Source organism: Salvelinus alpinus, chromosome 11 (genome assembly GCF_045679555.1).
Source record: "Salvelinus alpinus chromosome 11, SLU_Salpinus.1, whole genome shotgun sequence".
Taxonomy (NCBI): domain Eukaryota; kingdom Metazoa; phylum Chordata; class Actinopteri; order Salmoniformes; family Salmonidae; genus Salvelinus; species Salvelinus alpinus.
The window spans coordinates 44,624,412-44,642,293 of record NC_092096.1 but is presented as its reverse complement, the minus strand read 5'-3'; the positions used below and the strand labels follow the sequence as shown (position 1 = coordinate 44,642,293).

The following is a 17,882-nucleotide window of genomic DNA, read 5'->3' as shown; positions in this document are numbered from 1 at the left end:
CAAACAAAGCGGAGGCAAAAAGTTTGAGAGAAAATTTGAATGTATTCTGAGAAATGAGTCGGTTGTCTCCCTTAGCAAGTGAAGAGAACTAGATCCTTACAAATACCAAGTACAATCAGACAACTTCCTGGAATAAGCACACAGCGCAATGTACACCTCGGCTCACAGAGGAACAAATTGCCATCGACAAAGTCTTGTTGCACTTTCTCCTACCCTGAATATGATCTAAATACGTATTGCTATTCATACAGACACTTTTGAATAGAGCGAGAGAGTGAGAGAGTGTGAGAGACATAGATAGAGGTATAGAGAAAGGAAGAGGAGAGAGAGAGAGAGTGAGAGAAAGGGAGAGAGAGTCTCTCACTGTCTCTTTCAGTCTGGCTAGGTTTGGTTCATTCTAATTCATGGAGACAGGATAGGGGATAGATTGCTAGCCTTGGGTGTTAAAGGACAGCCCATTCTCCCAGAGAGATGGATTAGGAGAGGGAGGGGAAATGAATGATCATGGCTTTTAATGGCCTTTTGGCTTTCTTACTCCCCCTTCTTTCCATTTCCGGCTGGGGGACTTTTGCGATGGTGACATTTCCGCATACAGAGCATCCGCCCTCTGCAGCTTTACACCACCACAACCACTCTTACCTATATCATCTGACTGAGTGTTCTCGCAGCCAAAATGGGCAAATGGTAACAGACTAAAGGATAAATAAAGGATTTTGAATGAACCAACCCCTGCAGAAGTACTTAGGCAGAAACGGACTGATCATAGCACAGTTCGAACAAATTCCAGACGTGCTGGTCCATAAAAAAGATATAATAGAATATATATATATATATATATATATATATATATACAGTGGGGAGAACAAGTATTTGATAACCTGCCGATTTAATTACTTAAAAATCATACAATGTGATTTTCTGGATTTTTGTTTTAGATTCCGTCTCTCACAGTTGAAGTGTACCTATGATAAAAAGTACAGACCTCTACATGCTTTGTAAGTAGGAAAACCTGCAAAATCGGCAGTGTATCAAATACTTGTTCTCCCCACTGTATATATAGTAACATTCACCGGATAGGTGCAGTGAAATGCATCGTTTTACAGGGTGAGTCATAGTAGCATGGCACCCCTATAGTAAATTAGGGTTAAGTACCTTGCTCAATGGCACAGAAAGATTTTCACCTTGTCGGCTCGGGTATTCAAACCAGGGACCTTTTGGTTACTGGCCCAATGCTCTAACCGCTAGGCTACCTGCCACCAATTGGGTCCACCTGTCTAAATAGTTTTTTGTTGTTGGAACGGTGCAACCTCAAATGTTTTTTCACAGACAAGCAGCTACGTGCACACCCCAGATGAACCTTTCTCTGCAAGTGCCCCCCCAAAGCACACATTGTAACCTAACTCACTATGGGTCAACCATTGCTCCCATGTCCCCTTTCGACAGGGTTTGGATGGTTAGATCTACTTGGCCTGAATCCACCCCCAATCCGAGAAGCTCTCTATACCGCTCTACTGTCTACGTAGAGTGTTAAGAGGAAAGAACACACAGCACATTATAAATCATATAAGTCTGTAATAGTTAGTTGAATAATACACTGCGCCATTACTTTATATGGAAATGTACCCTTGGGTCTTGGAATAACGAATGGGGCTTGCTCTTAATTTCTGTTATGATAAGTTCTCTTCTTGATTGCCTTCCGTAAGGCAAAAATCTGTCTTCATAAGGCTCTGCTAGGGTCATGAGGACTATTAGTGCTAATAATTCATTGGTTTAATTTATTTCTATAACAATACACCAGGTTATGTATTTTGAAGATGTGAGCGAGAAAGGGATGGTAGAGATAACCATAAGGCCGGACAATGAAAAGGAATTTGGGAATAGAAGACTTGAAACGTTTGTGAGTGTTTGATTTCACTTTTTCTACATTCAACTGTTTTTCATTGACAAAGGAGAAAGCCTAGTAAAAATGTGGAGGTCATCTCTCGACAGTTTTTTCTCTACTGCAGGATCTGTATCACCTCAAATCTGATACATCTTTCATAACGTAATAACAAAACACACACACACAAAAACTGGACCAAATAAAACAGAACTAAAGATTACAACAGGCCAAGTGAGAAGTTATTTTCTAATTCGTTCTATGAGACAGCTTGAATCCTCATTGTATTATACATGTTCGTTTGAGGCTGTTGGGATGACCACAGAAGATAAGATCACAAAGCCACTTCATCATGCTGTCTCTCTCTTTATTTCCATCGCTCTCTCTCTCTCTCCCTCTCTCCATTCTTTTCCTCTCTTCTCCTCTCATCCCATCCCACCCCTCCCTCTCTCTCTCTTTTAACCCGGCCAGGGTGGAGGGTTTAGGGCAGAGGATGGAATGAGTTTAGGGGGCTCCGGCCCCGACTGTCCAGCCCCAGGCGTCCGTCACCGTCAGACCGACCCTACTGGCATCCTCTTTTGCATCGGTGGGAGAGGGGGATGGGAAGAGGGAAGGGTAGAGGTGGATGGGTAAGGGGCTTGTGCTCCTCTATCATCATTTCACAGGTCTGGGATTCTGAGACAGCGACACCTCACACTGAGAATCACCACTGACTGTGGTGGAGGATACAGGGAGATATAGGGATAGAGAGAGGTTAGGAGGGAGAAAAAGAGGATTGTTTATGGACCAAGGGATGAAAAGATCCATGAATTTCTACCTCAACTGGTAAGAAATTAGATTACTTTTTTTCAATTAATTTTATGTCTTTTCACCTTTCAAACACGTTTGCCTTATTAGCGGATGTAAAGGCATTAGGACCGAACTGGCAGGGACACAGCAGTAGTGAGAGGTGAGCGATATAGACACAGAGAAAAGTAGAGAGAGAGAGTGAGAGAGAGAGACACACACACACACAACACAGATTAGGCCACCGCGGGGACTGAGGAAAATAGGTTTCGGGGACCCAGGACTACATCTGTGGTTCCACGTCTGGGCTTAGACACAGCCTGTCGATAACTAATCCTGACCTTTCCCCAGCCGCAAAATTGAAAATAAGAATACGAAAAATAAAATAGATGGTGGGTGAAATCATGGGGCGGAGGAAACGGTAGATGGATTCAGTGCAGAGGGAAGGGCGTTCAGTTGGATGGCACTATCAGCCCCGGGCGAGGCCTCCTCCACACAGCACAGGGACTAATTCCTGGCTTGGTCGGCCCAACAGCCCAATCCCTTCCAGGAGAGGAGGAGAGGCAGTCACGGAGTGGGCGATGACTCACGGAATTGCGGTGGGGATGGAGGGCAGATGGAATGGGAAATGTGGGAATGTGGATAGATAGAGATCTAGAGAGGTGATCTGGAAATGGAGACGTGAAATGGTTTCTACAGGTAATTGGTGATCTATACAAATCCTAATGTTTGTGAAAACCACTCCCCTCCCCCTGGTTCACTCTTTGCAGCGAGTAGGGACTATATCTGTCGCCTCACCTATCTTAACCTCCCTTTCCTCACACTTACACCACACACACACACACGCACACACACGGCAGCATGAACACACTTAGAAAAACACACGTAAACACACGCTCGTAAACACACACTCCCATAAACATACCCTCCTGCTTGCTCTGTCATACCTGTTAGAGCTCTAAATTACCTTCCCATCGCCATGGCGAGGGTTGCCAAGCATCTCAGTGTGTTGTATACATTTGGTTACATTATCTAGCCACCCATGGAGCTGGGGTAAGTAAGTATTGGGCTAACTCTCCCCAGGATCTGAAAGCAATTCGTAAAAAAGTTACTTTTTTACATAATTTGAAACAGAATTTCATCACCTGCAGATGGTAGCCATTCCGCTAACTAAATCAACTTTCATGGCACAACTGGTATATGTGTCACTCATTTTAACATTGTGCACTTCAAAATGCAATCACTACAAGACCAGGTGTTGGCTGTGTCGCCTTTCCACACTCTTCCAAAATATTCTTAATGAAGTTTATCATTTACCAGCCTGTGAAATTGTTAGGTAATTAGCCAAAAAGGCCTTTTTTAAAACAAGATACATAGGAAAACTAAAACTATAAGCATCTGCAAGTGCAGTGTTAACCTCTGAGCTCTCCAAAACCAGGTGACAAAAAACCTGGAGTGGATCCTGGCCAGTTCTCCAAAACAGTGCAAAATCCAACAGGGCCCAATCTCACTTAAAATGACAAGCAGCGCTGGAGTTACAGCCACCCTGTCCAACTGGAGCTAGGCTCTGCCTCGTGGGTATACAACCATACGGCAAGCCTTGGCACTGAATGACCACTTTCACACACAAAGGATGAAGAAACACACGTACACAGAGCTAAACACACGGAGGCACACACAGAAGTATACACAAACACACAGACACAAACAGAGGCGCAGGCCTCCCCCCGCACACACACTAAGAAAAGTGCCAGGCATCATGGTGGCTTAATTTCTGCAAGGGGCCACTAGGTGGAGTGTTTTCCTCTCTTCTTATGGGACAAATGCAAAGACAGTCCACCTGTCCAGTCTGGTCTGTTTAATCTCTTCTATTCTGAGCTGCTGCTGTGATTTAACTCTAGCTCATATATATCCCAGAGGGATTTCAGGTCAGTCCGTTTGCAGCTCCTAATTCCCTGCCTGTTGGTGGTTGGGATAATACGGTTTGAGGATCTCGGCAGGTTCATTAGGCAATCCTAATCCGCTCTGAACAAGTCGGCTGGACACACAGAGACACAGAGAGAGAGAGAGACAGCCAGAGAAAGACAGAGAGAGAGAGAGAGAAACAGACAGGGAGACAGGGAGACAGGGAGACAGAGAGACAGAGAGAGAGAGGGGGACAGACAGACAGACAGACAGACAGACAGACAGACAGACAGACAGACAGACAGACAGACAGACAGACAGACAGACAGACAGACAGACAGACAGACAGACAGACAGACAGGAAGAGGGAAAGAGAAAGGAAGGAGGAAAAGTGAGACACAGGGAGGAGAGCGAGAGAGCGGGTGGGGGGAAGACACAAACCTGTACACGTACTGTTTACACTCGCTCACTAAAATGATTGGATTCGCAGACGTTCGGGCATGTGGCCCCGAGAATGAGAACGGTATAATCTCCCTTCCTCCTTCCATCCCTGCCTCCCTCTCTCTTTCGGTTGGCAGATCAACAGGCCATACCTGTAACTGCTTCTTCCTGGGCGTTGGCGCGTCTCCGCTGCTGAATATGCTGCCATGCCTTTTGATGCAAATAATACACATCTGTAAGACTCATTAGTTGCTCAGTGGGTAATGGTGCCAGACGGATGCAGGAAAACAGGAGGCCCAGCTAGGAAAAAGAAGATAGCATTTTAACGGCCGCCACACACTATCCTGCCAAGCGTTTTCATAGCACTGTTGGTTTCCAGATAACCAGAGAACAAGAGCATGGAGGTGTTGTGGGAGACAGGCCTACAGAGATGTATTTGTTTGTTTGATGTATTTTTAACTTTTCTGGATAAATCCAAATATGGTTTCTCTTTTTTCATGGAAAACCAAAAGGCAGCACCACATTTGACTTAAAATGGAAAAAATAGTATCCGTGGAGGTTGGTTTATTGAAAAACTCCCTCTCCTTCCCTGCCTTTCCTTTCTTTGCTTTCTTCCCCTTACTTTCCTTTCCTTTCTTCCCCTTCCTTTCCTTTCCTTTCTTCCCCTTCCTTTCCTTTCCTTTCCTCCCCTTCCTTCCCCTTTCCATCAACAATCTGCCATGACTGGAAAGGTGAAAGCTACTGTAGGTAGTCAGAATTGTTTGATTTAATTTATTAGACAATTTTTAAATAGAGTACATACATAAGAGCGCTACATATAATTGAAGAAAATCATCAAGGATAAAACAATAAAGCTCAAAAGCAGCAAGGTTAGGCAGCAATTGTATTGGCTAAAAACAATGACAGACATAATTGGTTTCATAAAATTTGTCAATCGTACAATACTATTTCCATAATAAACAACACTGGACAGGTACATCACCCTTGCCTCATTTACCCCTAATGTATACAACAATCAATCCCTAATATATAAAAGACAATCACAATAAAATACACAATAGACACCAAAAGTCAAACCATGGACTATCCCGGGCATTTTCTTCTCACCCACGTACCGGAATCTTAAGGTTCACTTTTGAGACACTACTATTTAGCATTTTTTTCCAGTGAGAACTTGAAACCGACCATGGAGGTTATGAATTTCAAGTTCTTTGGATTACTATTCCAAAGAATGGCAGCTGAGTACAAAGGTTTCTTTCCCCCATACCACTCTTAAATCTGAAAGGAAAAACGTCAGTTTCACTTCTTCTAGTGAAATAGTTATGGTTATCCCTGACCTAGTTAAAGTAGTTACTTAGGTACTTGGGGACCATACTGTGGGCAATCGTATTTACAAGACATCATTTAAGCTGAGAGACTCTCTATTCCACTTCAAAATATCTGAGGCTTTGGTAGTGGGAATGGTCAAGATCCTTTTTATTTTATATTTTTTATATTTTTTATTGAACTTTTATTTAACTGGGAAAGTCAGTTAAGAACAAATTCTTAAGATGCATACGTGCTGGAAGTTCAATAATAATCCTGACTAATTTGTTCTGAGATGTCTGCAGCTTGTTTTGAATTATCTTACTGGCACTATTGTACCAGGAAGAGCATGCATGTCAAAGTGGCAATGTCACCATTGTGGAAATGTGGAAGTTAGCTAATTAGCTAAGTCTACTGTGTCACCTACTACCAACTTAAGGCCAGGCGATTTCCTAAGTTTGACTTTGGACCCATACAAGATGGGCAGTTTTTCCAAAGAGGAGTGCCATTTAATGACATTCAAAAGCTCTGCACTGAGGGCTTTCTCAACCATGTGTTTGTTTTTGTGGGACAACCACAGTGTAGAATAATCTGCAAAGAGGAAAAGGTCATATGTACAGGCATATTTCAGATAATTTATATACAACAGAAAGAAAAGTGGACCCAGCACACTCTCTTGGGGTACCCCACAGTTCAAGGTTTTGGGTTGAGACAGTGAGACACATCCACCATCTGTTTTCTTTCTTGCAGAAAAAGCTAACCCATTTCATGACTAAGTTGTTAAAGCCCATGGCTCTTAGTTTGGTTAACAGAATCACAAGATCCACTGTATCAAACGCCTTTTGGAGATCTAACGTAACCATACCAAAATCCCTCCATATACTTTCTTCCTAATGTGGTCAGTTAGATATAGTAGGCAAGTGTCGGTGGAATGGGATTTCCTAAAGCTACATTGGAACTCATTCAGTGCATTCAGAAAGTATTCAGACTTTTTCACATTTTGTTACGTTACAGCCTTATAATGAAATGGATTAAATAAAAAAAATCCTCATCAATCTACACACAATACCCCATAATGACAAAGCAAAAAAAGGTTTTTAGAAATGTTTGCAAATTGATAAAACATAAAAAAACAAATACCATGTTTACATAAGTATTCAGACCAATTGCTATGAGACTCGAAATCGAGATCATGTGCTTCCTGTTTCCATTGATCATCCTTGAGATATGTCTACAACTTGATTGGAGTCCATCTGTGGTAAATTCAATTGATTGGACATGATTTGGAAAGGCACACACCTGTCTATGTAAGGTCCCATGGTTGACAGTCCTTGTCAGAGAAAAAACCAAGCCATGAGGTCGAAGGAATTGTCCGTAGAGCTTCGAGACAGGATTGTATCGAGACACAGATCTGGGGAAGGGTACCAAAACATTTCTGCATCATTGAAGGTCCCCAAGAACACAGTGGCCTTCCAAATTGAAGAAGTTTAGAACCCTCAAGACTCTTCCTAGAGCTGGCCACCCGGTCAAACTGGGCAATCGGGGGAGAATGGCCTTGATCAAGGAGGTGACCAAGAACCCGATGGTCACTCTGACAGAGCTCCAGTTCCTTTGTAGAGATGGGAGAACCTTCCAGAAGGACAACCATCTCTGCAGCACTCCACCAATCAGGTCTTTATGGTAGAGTGGCCAGACGGAAGCCACTCCTCAGTAAAAAGCACATGACAGCCCGCTTGTATTTTGCCAAAAGGCACCTAAAGGACTCTCAGGCCATGAGAAACAAGATTCTCTGATTCTCTGATGAAACCAATTTTGAACTCTTTGGCCTGAATGCCAAGCGTCACATCTGGAGGAAACCAGGCACCATCCCTACGGTGAAGCATGGTCGTGGCAGCATCATGCTGTGGGGATGTTTTTCAGCGACAGAGACTGGGAGACTAGTCAGGATCGAGGGAAAGATGAACGGAGCAAAGTACAGAGAGATCCTTGATGAAAACCTGCTCCAGAGATCACATGACCTCAGACTGGACAACGACCCTAAGCACACAGCCAAGACAACGCAGGAGTGAATGTCCTTGAGTGGCCCAGCCAAAACCCGGACTTGAACCCAATCGAACATCTCTGAAGAAACCTGAAAATGGCTGTGCAGAGACGCTCCCCATCCAACCTGACAGAGCTTGAAAATAATGGATGAAACTCCCCAAATACTGTTGTGGTATCAGTTTTTTATTTGTAATAAATTAGCAAAAATTTCTAAGAACCTGTTTTAGCTTTATCAGTATGGGGTATTGTTTGTAGATTGAAGAGGAGAAAAACTAATTGAATCCATTTTCGAATAAGGTGGTAAATAAAGGGGTCTGAATGCATACCGAATGTACTGTTTAAAAAAAGAAAATAATCTTTATTTAACCAGGTAGGCCAGTCACGGATTACAAAAAGAAAACCAGCCCCGTTGCGGACCAGGATGTCTTGCTCCCAGACAGAATAAATAACTTCTTTGCTCGCTTTGAGGACAATACAGTGCCACTGACACGGCCCGCTACCAAAACCTGACTCTCCTTCACTGCAGCCGACGTGAGTAAAACATTTAAAAGTGTTAACCCTCGCAAGCTGCAGGCCCAGAGCATGCGCAGACCAGCTGGCTGGTGTGTTTACGGACATATTCAATCAATCCTTTTCCCAGTCTGCTGTTCCCACATGCTTCAAGAGTGCCACCATTGTTCCTGTTCCCAAGAAAGCTAAGGTAACTGAGCTAAACGACTACCGCCCCGTAGCACTCACTTCCGTCATCATGAAGTGCTTTGAGAGACTAGTCAAGGACCATATCACATCCACCCTACCTGACACCCTAGACCCACTCCAATTTGCTTACCGCCCCAATAGATCCACAGACGACGCATTCGCAACCACACTGCACACTGCCCTAACCCATCTGGACAAGAGGAATACCTATGTGAGAAAGCTGTTCATCGACTACAGCTCAGCATTTAACACCATAGTACCCTCCAAACTCGTCATCAAGCTCGAGACCCTGGGTCTCGACCCCACCCTGTGCAACTGGGTACTGGACTTCCTGACGGGCCGCCACCAGGTGGTGAGAGTAGGTAACAACATCTCCACCCCACTGATCCTCAACACTGGGGCCCCACAAGGGTGCGTTCTGAGCCCTCTCCTGTACTCCCTGTTCACCCACGACTGCGTGGCCATGCACGCCTCCAACTCAATCATCAGGTTTGCGGACGACAGGCTTAATTACCAACAACGACGAGACGGCCTACAGGACCCTCGGAGTGTGGTGTCGGGAAAAAACCTCACACTCAACGTCAACAAAACAAAGGAGATGATTGTGGACTTCAGGAAACAGCAGAGGGAGCACCCCCCTATCCACAACGACGGGACAGTAGTGGAGAGGGTAGTAAGTTTTAAGTTCCTCGGCGTACACATCACGGACAAACTGAATTGGTCCAACCACACAGACAGCGTTGTGAAGAAGGCACAGCAGCGCCTCTTCAACCTCAGGAGGCTGAAGAAATTCGGCTTGTCACCAAAAGCACTCACAAACGACTACAGATGCACAATCGAGAGCATCCTGTCGGGCTGTATCACCGCCTGGTACGGCAACTGCTCCGCCCACAACCGTAAGGCTCTCCAGAGGGTAGTGAGGTCTGCACAACGCATCACTGGGGGCAAACTACCTGCCCTCCAGGACACCAACACCACCCGATGTCACAGGAAGGCCATAAAGATAATCAAGGACAACAACCACCCGAGCCACTGCCTGTTCACCCCGCTATCATCCAGAAGGCGAGGTCAGTACAGGTGCATCAAAGCAGGGACTGAGAGACTGAAAAACAGCTTCTATCTCAAGGCCATCAGACTGTTAAACAGCCACCACTAACATCGAGTGGCTGCTGCCAACATACTGACTGAACTCCAGCTCACTTTAATAATGGAATTGATGGAAATTGATCAAAAATGTATCACTAGCCACTTTAAACAATGCCACTTAATATAATGTATATGTATATACTGTACTATATACTGTACTCTATATCATCTACTGCATCTTACCATCTTTATGTAATACATGTATCACCAGCCACTTTAAACTATGCACTTTTATGTTTACATACCCTACATTACTCATCTCATATGTATATACTGTATATACTATACTCAATACCATCTACTGCATCTTGCCTATGCCGTTCTGTACCATCACTCATTCATATATCTTTATGTACATATTCTTTATCCCTTTACACTTGTGTGTATAAGGTAGTAGTTGTGGAATTGTTAGGTTAGATTACTCGTTGGTTATTACTGCATTGTCGGAACTAGAAGCACAAGCATTTCGCTACACTCGCATTAACATCTGCTAACCATGTGTATGTGACAAATAAAAATTTGATTTGATTTGATTTGAACAAGTTCTCATTTACAACAGCGACTTGGCCAAGATAAAGCAAAGCAGTGCGACACAAACAACAACACAGAGTTACACATGGAATAAACAAACGTACAGTCAATAACACAATAGAAAAAAAGTCTATATACAGTTTGTGCAAATGGCGTGAGGAGGTAAGGCAATAAATAGGCCATAGTAGCGAAGTAATTACACTTTAAAAAATGCACTGTGTAGGTTGTTGTGTTAGGAAATATAACTGTCAATCTGCTCGAACATGATCTTTTCCATGACCTTTGATAAAATACACAGGATTGAGACACGGCCGATAGTTTCCATGATCCAGTTTATGCCCTTTTTTATATAGAGGAATGAGCCTTACAAGTTTTAGTTCACTGGGAAGAATCCCTAGTTCAGCCAAAACCACAGCCGAATTGTTGCAACCATTGGCTGGATTGTTCAATCAATCAAATCTCAGGAAGTAGCTTGAAGAGGAGAAAATAAGTCATAAGTCATCAAGTAAGGTCATTAAAACTTCTTCAGGATTGGTGGGTCCCCTGCGGGATGGTTGAGCTAACATAGGCTAATGCGATTAGCATGAGGTTGTAAGTAACAATAAAATGTACCAGGATATAGACATGTCTGATATTGGCAGAAAGCTTAAATTCTTGTTAATCTAACTGCACTGTCCAATTTACAGTAGCTTTTAGAGTGAAAGAATACCATGCTATTGTTTGAGAGTTCACTGTTTTGAACATGAAAAGTTATTAATAAACAAATTAAGCACATTTGGGCAGTCTTGATACAACATTTTTAACAGAAATGCAATGATTCATTGGATCAGTCTAAAACTTTGCACATACACTGCTGCCATCTATTGGCCAAAATCTAAATTGCAACTGGGCTGGAATAATACATTATGGCCTTTCTCTTGCATTCCCTCTGACCCAAAAAATACAAAACAATATATTTTACCAGATCTAATGTGTTATATTCTCCTACATTCCTTTCACATTTCCACAAACCTCATAGTGTTTCCTTTCAAATGGTACCAATAATATGCATATCCTTGCTTCAGGGCCTGAGCTACAGGCAGTTAGATTTGGGTATGTCATTTTAGGCGAAAATTGAAAAAAAGGGGCCGATCCTTAAGAGGTTTTAATGTTAATCCTTGGCCTGAAGTACTAGAATAAGACCATATACTCGAAAGTAATCATCTTTTTGAAACCTCTTTGGGCTAGGGGGCAGTATTTTGACGTCCGGATGGAAAGCGTGCCTGTAAACTGCCTGTTACTCAGGCCCAGAAGCTAGGATATGCATATAATTGGTAGATTTTGATAGAAAACACTCTAAAGTTTCTAAAACTGTTAAAATAATGTATGTGAGTATAACAGAACTGATATGGCAGGCGAAACCCTGAGGACAAACCATCCCAAAAAAGTATAATTTCAGCCTACCACTACTTTCCAATGGCTGTCATGTTTATTTATGAGTCGAAATCCTCCCAGATTGCAGTTCCTAGGGCTTCCACTAGATGTCAACAGTCTTTAGAAAGAGTATCAGGCTTGTTTTTGGAAAAATGAGCTAGAATTTGTAGTTTTTCTAAGTGGCTCCCATTTTGGCTGTAGTGTTTTCATGCGCGTCGATGAGAGCGCATTCTTTGTTGTTTATCTCCGGTAAAGACAATAACGATTCTCTGTCTTAAATGTTATCGTTTATTTACGCATTAGGGTACCTGAGGTTTGATTATAAACGTTGTTTGACTTTTGAAGGAGGGAAACCGTTGGATTATTGAATGAAGCGCGCCAGCTAAACTGAGTTTTTGGGGATATAAAGAAGGAATTTATTGAATAAAAGGACCATTTGTGATGTAGCTGGGACCTTTTGGAGTGCCAACAGAAGAAGATCTTCAAAGGTAAGGCGTTTATTATATCGCTATTTCTGACTTTCGTGGTGCACCTGCCTGAAAAATGTTCTTCATGCTTTTGTATGCGGGGCGTTGTCCTCAGATAATCGCATGGCGTGCTTTCACCGTAAAGCCTTTTTGAAATCTGACACAGCGGCTGGATTAACTTAACAAGAAGTTAAGCTTTATTTTGATGTATGACACTTGTATTTTCATGAATGTTAAATATTTCTATTTCTGAAATTTGAATTTCGCGCTCTGCAATTTCACCGGATGTTGTCGAGGTGGGTCGCTAGCGGAACGCCTGCGCCAGAAAGGTTAATAGAGTGCATTTGTAAAGTATTCAGACCCCTTGACTGTTTCCTCATGTTGTTACGTTACAGCTTTATTCAACAATAAAAAATTCACCATAATAATTATGGTGACAAAATCCATGGAGGCCAGAGAAACAAAGTGGTCAAAAATCTGGAAAATAGCATTACGTCAACTAGGCTGGATGCTGTACAAAAATGAAGGCAACCCGACAGGCTTACTATTGAACTTGACATCTTTTTTCCCCCAAATCCTTTTACATGCTAATTTTTCTATTTTCGACCCACAGAGACAAGACGACAACCACAAAATGTTAAATCCTAAAAAGTTTCAGCAAGAAAGCTGCATCGCTTCGTGCTTATTATATGCTGTATAAGGTTACAACATCTAGAATTTTGGGATAATGTTCACGGAATGTTAGAGAAAGACCCCACTGAACAATTCAGAACATGAACAATCATTTTTGTCTTGGTAAAATGTATTTTATATCATAAAGGAAGTGTCATCACCAAAGCACGCTTTCACCCACTCTCGGCATCCTACCCTCCTGCAAATAGGCTGTATTGTTTTGATATAATTTGGCTGAATAGGCTTGTGAACAGTTACATGAGTATTTAATTAGCCTAGTTAGCCAAATTACTGACTGACTAGGCTTATTGTTATTCATGTTTTTGTCGTTATTACATTTCAGGTAGAGAGGGAGTAAGATCACTAGAAAGCAGCATGCTGCCAGACAACCGCAGAACCCCAGAGGTATTACAGTCAATGCTTACGAACTGGATATTGATGTGAACGGCCCATTTATATCAATGACACTAACAAAATGGTTGGATTGTTCAGCATCATGTGCAGTAAATGCTAACATGGTTTTGGTGATGAAAGGTGCATAATGCATTTATTGTCATCTCCCCGTCAGGCCTCTGCATGCTGTGACATGGTCCTGGATGGTAACACACATCTGCTTCCAGCTGCCTGACTGAATTCTGGGGCCTTCAGTGGTGCCTTACCCGACATTATAGCCAGAGGCTCCTTATCTCTGACTCGTAGCCATTTAACATTTCAACATGTATTTTATGTAATACTGCTACGGATGCAACAGCTTACTTATTATATTCACTGGTCTATTTGTCATATTCTTCAGTCTCGTCTGGGATATATATTTTAGTTGGCACACCTGTGTGATGTCTTGTAAACATAAACATGTATTCACCCTGGACACGAGACTTGTGTTGATTTTAGACTTTAAAAAAAATCATAAGCACTAAGTGTTCTCTTGATGGAGAAAGTCTGCATGTTGTTTGATGTTTAAGTTACCATAGTAGCTAGTAAAACATTTGAATAAAAACAGGCTATGAAAGAAGTATTGTTTTGTAACACAACTTAACAAAACTTGATTTCATTTGGTGGTCCTCCCCCAAATTTGACCATTGAAAAGCCTAGTTGCATTCTTCCTCAGGGAACTGTCTGCCGATAGCTGACAACAGTGTGGCAGTTGTTTTATGTGCTGCTCTAGAGTTCCATGGCCCAGCAGACTCACCTGGGGACAGGGGGATGGACATATGTTAGTTTGTCTGGGACACTTTTAGAGGGAGGAGATAGCATGAGTTTGAGTGAGTACAGTAAATACAATCCAATCAGTGGCCCTGGATAATACAAGGTATGCATTCACACAGAGACAACCATGCGTGAAGTGAATACCACCAGCTAGGAGCTTACTTCTCCGAGGTCTGGAGAGATCGCAGGTTGTTGGTCAGAAGGCTCTGGAGGTCCTTGGAGTATTCTCTCTGTAACACCTATAGAGAGATGGATAGAGGTACTGAATGCACTTGAAAGAGAGGAAGCAAGAGAGTTAACGTTTACATGGATGATTATTGAGGACTATAAGGGTGCCTTCCAAATCAGACAAATGGATGCGTATAAGACGCAACAACTCAATGACATGCGTTTGAAGCATTTTGGTTGGAAGGTAGCCTTACTCTGGGGTTCAAGTTGTATCTGAATGTCTGTAACTTTGCTCACACTCCCTCTGACCCTAAGCCCTCACACCCCTGACTTCCCATTGGCCCAGGGCCTCCTGCCAAACCCTCTCATCAGTCTCTCTGACAGAGAGTTAGTTCAGAGAATGGATCCTTGCTGTTTGGTTGATCCACATGTGGTCTCAGGTTGGGTGGAGGAGAGGTTGGAGATTGTTGAGTTGGTGAAGGTAACTCGGAGTGGACTCGTGATTTATTCTGTTTCTTACACACAGAGGGAGAGGGTGCTCCGTATTACGAGATTAGGGACAAGAATTGTGACATGCTTTGCTCTCCGGAGCAGGGCGCCGTTGAAAGGAGTGATAACGGGGGTGGCATTAAGTGTTGAGGAGGAGCTGTTGAAATGGAAGATTCCCTGTGTCTGTAAACCCCGCCTCTTGATGAGATGTAGATGCAGTGGGGAAACGGAGAAGACATTATCTGTCATGCTGAGTTTTGATGCAGAATCGTTACCAGATAAGGTCAAGGTAGGAAGTGTCAGTTATCCCAGGAGAGCTTATGTTCCGAAAATATTACGGTGTTTTAGGTGTCAAGGTTATGGACATACTGCACCAGTGTGTAGGAGGGAGATGCCTAGATGTGAGAAGTGTGCAGGAGGGCATGAGACAAAGGAATGTGTGATATCAGTGGAGAAGGTTATGTGTGTTAGGGGTGGGGGTGAATAAGGAGCAGGAGATCAGAGGTGTCCGGTGAGAGAAAGGCAGATTGAGGTTGCCAGGGTTAGAGCAACACAGAAAGTGTCATATGCCGAAGCAGTGAAGAGAGTGGTAGAGGAAGATGGGTACAGGGTGAGGGATCCTGAGAGGATGTCTGTGAGTAGGCAGAGATCAAGAGAGAGTGATGGAAAGAATATGTGCTTCAGTAAGGTGGGATTTTTAGCATTTATAGCCACGGTTGTTAACTGTACTGCAGAAATGGATGGAAAGTCACAGCAGATAGAGGTTGTGGTGGAGGTGGCAGAGAAGGACTTGGGATTGTGAGGAGTTACTGTAGAACAGCTGCAGGGGCTGTTGAGTGGTGGTGATATGGCCTCTCAGACCGTTGGTCTAGAGTAGGACTAGGTAGGGTTAAATAGTGGAATGGGTGGTGGGTCTAAAGAGAGGGCTAATAGGTGATAGGGTCCTTTTTCTTTTCCTTTTTCCCAGTGTTGTATCATCTAAGAATATAATGTAGGTCGGCCGTGAATGGCCTCACACTCACACTCCAGTACAGTAGGTGGCGCTGTATGCACTTAAAAGTTGGATGCGATCCGCCAACAAAATCCCAACTGAAAGATGTCAATTCTGCCAATGAGAGGATTGCATGAAATATTCTGCATGCATGTTTATGATAAGACTAAAGAGATGAAAAGCAGCTTAATGTCAAATTAGATGTCCATTAGTCTCTAGGGGAATTCTCATCTCACATTTTCGTTGACTAAAATACATTTACTTAACAAAAATATAAAACGCAACATGTAACAATTTCAAAGATGTTACTGAGTTACAGTTAATATAAGGAAATCAGTTAATTGAAATAAATAAATTAGGCCCTAATCTATGGATTTCACATGACTGGGCAGGAGTGCAGCCATGGGTGGCCCTGGGAGAGCATTTTTTATTTATTTGATTTAACTAGGCAAGTCAGTTAAGAACAAATTTGTATTTACAATGATGGCCTACACCGGGCCGACTCCCAATCACAGCCGGATGTGATACAGCCAGGATTTGAACCAGGGACTGTAGTTACGCCTCTTGCATTGAGATGCAGTGCCTTAGACCGCTGCACCACTCAGGAGCCCATAGGCCCATCCACTTGGCAGCCAGGCCCACCCACTGGGGAGGCAGGCCCAGCCAATCAGAGTTTTTCCCACAAAATGGCTTTATTACAGACAGAAATACTCGTCAGGACCCCCCCCTCCCCTCCCCAATCCCCCCTCAGACGATCCCGCAGATGAAGAAGCTGGATGCGGAGGTCCAGGGCTGGCGTGGTTCACCTGGTCTGTGCTTGTGAGGCCGGTTAGATGTACTGGCACATTCTCTGAAACATCGTTGGTAGAGAAACTAACAGTAAATTCTCTGGAAACAGCTCTGGTGGACATTCCTGCAGTCAGCATGCCAATTGCACACTCCCTCAAAACTTGAGACATCTGTGGCATTGTGTTGTGTGACATAACTGCACATTTTAAAGGGACCTTTGATTGTCCCCAGCACAAGGTGCACCTGTCTAATGATCATACTATTATGGATTTGTTTATTTCAGCTCATGAAACATGGTATCAACACTTTATATGTTGTGTTTCTATATTTGTTCAGTGAAGTAATTTGTAATAGTTATCGTTTTTTCCCCCAGGGCATCTCGTCTCGTTATCGTCATAGTTTTAGTCAGGAAAAATAGATTGTTGAAGAGTATTTCTCGTCATAGTTATTGTTGACAACATTAACACTGGCTCAAACCACTTTTTGTACTTGCAAACCTCTTTCTTACAAAACTTTCTACAAGCTTATGGATCTCTTGATAACGTGACAACAGTGAAAGAACTCAGAGCTTGCTCAGATTCAACATCTCCAACTGTATTTTTGATTCACAGCAGAATAGTCATAGTTGTAAATGGACTTGTTATAATTCTGAAAATAAGTTACGCTTGCTTATCTTATTGAATGTATTCAAATGTCAAGTTACAAGTTTGCGACCGTTGCTCTGCCTGCGGTCGCAAATAATAATCAATAACTCCTGATTATTATTTGACCATGCTGGTCATTTATGAACATTTGAACATTTTGGCCATATTCTGTTATAATCTCCACCCGGCACAGCCAGAAGAGGACTGGCCACCCCTCATAGCCTGGTTCCTCTCTAGGTTTCTTCCTAGGTTTTGGTCTTTCTAGGGAGTTTTTGCTAGCCACCGTGCTTCTACACCTGCATTGCTTG

General features: G+C 43.0%; 1 pseudogene; it reads left to right on the top strand.

Moving 5' to 3' along the window:
* The window catches only part of LOC139533317 (cytosolic beta-glucosidase-like), a 58,258-nt pseudogene extending 41,294 nt beyond the window's left edge, over nt 1-16,964 (top strand).
* Nucleotides 16,965-17,882: the final 918 nt, after the last annotated feature.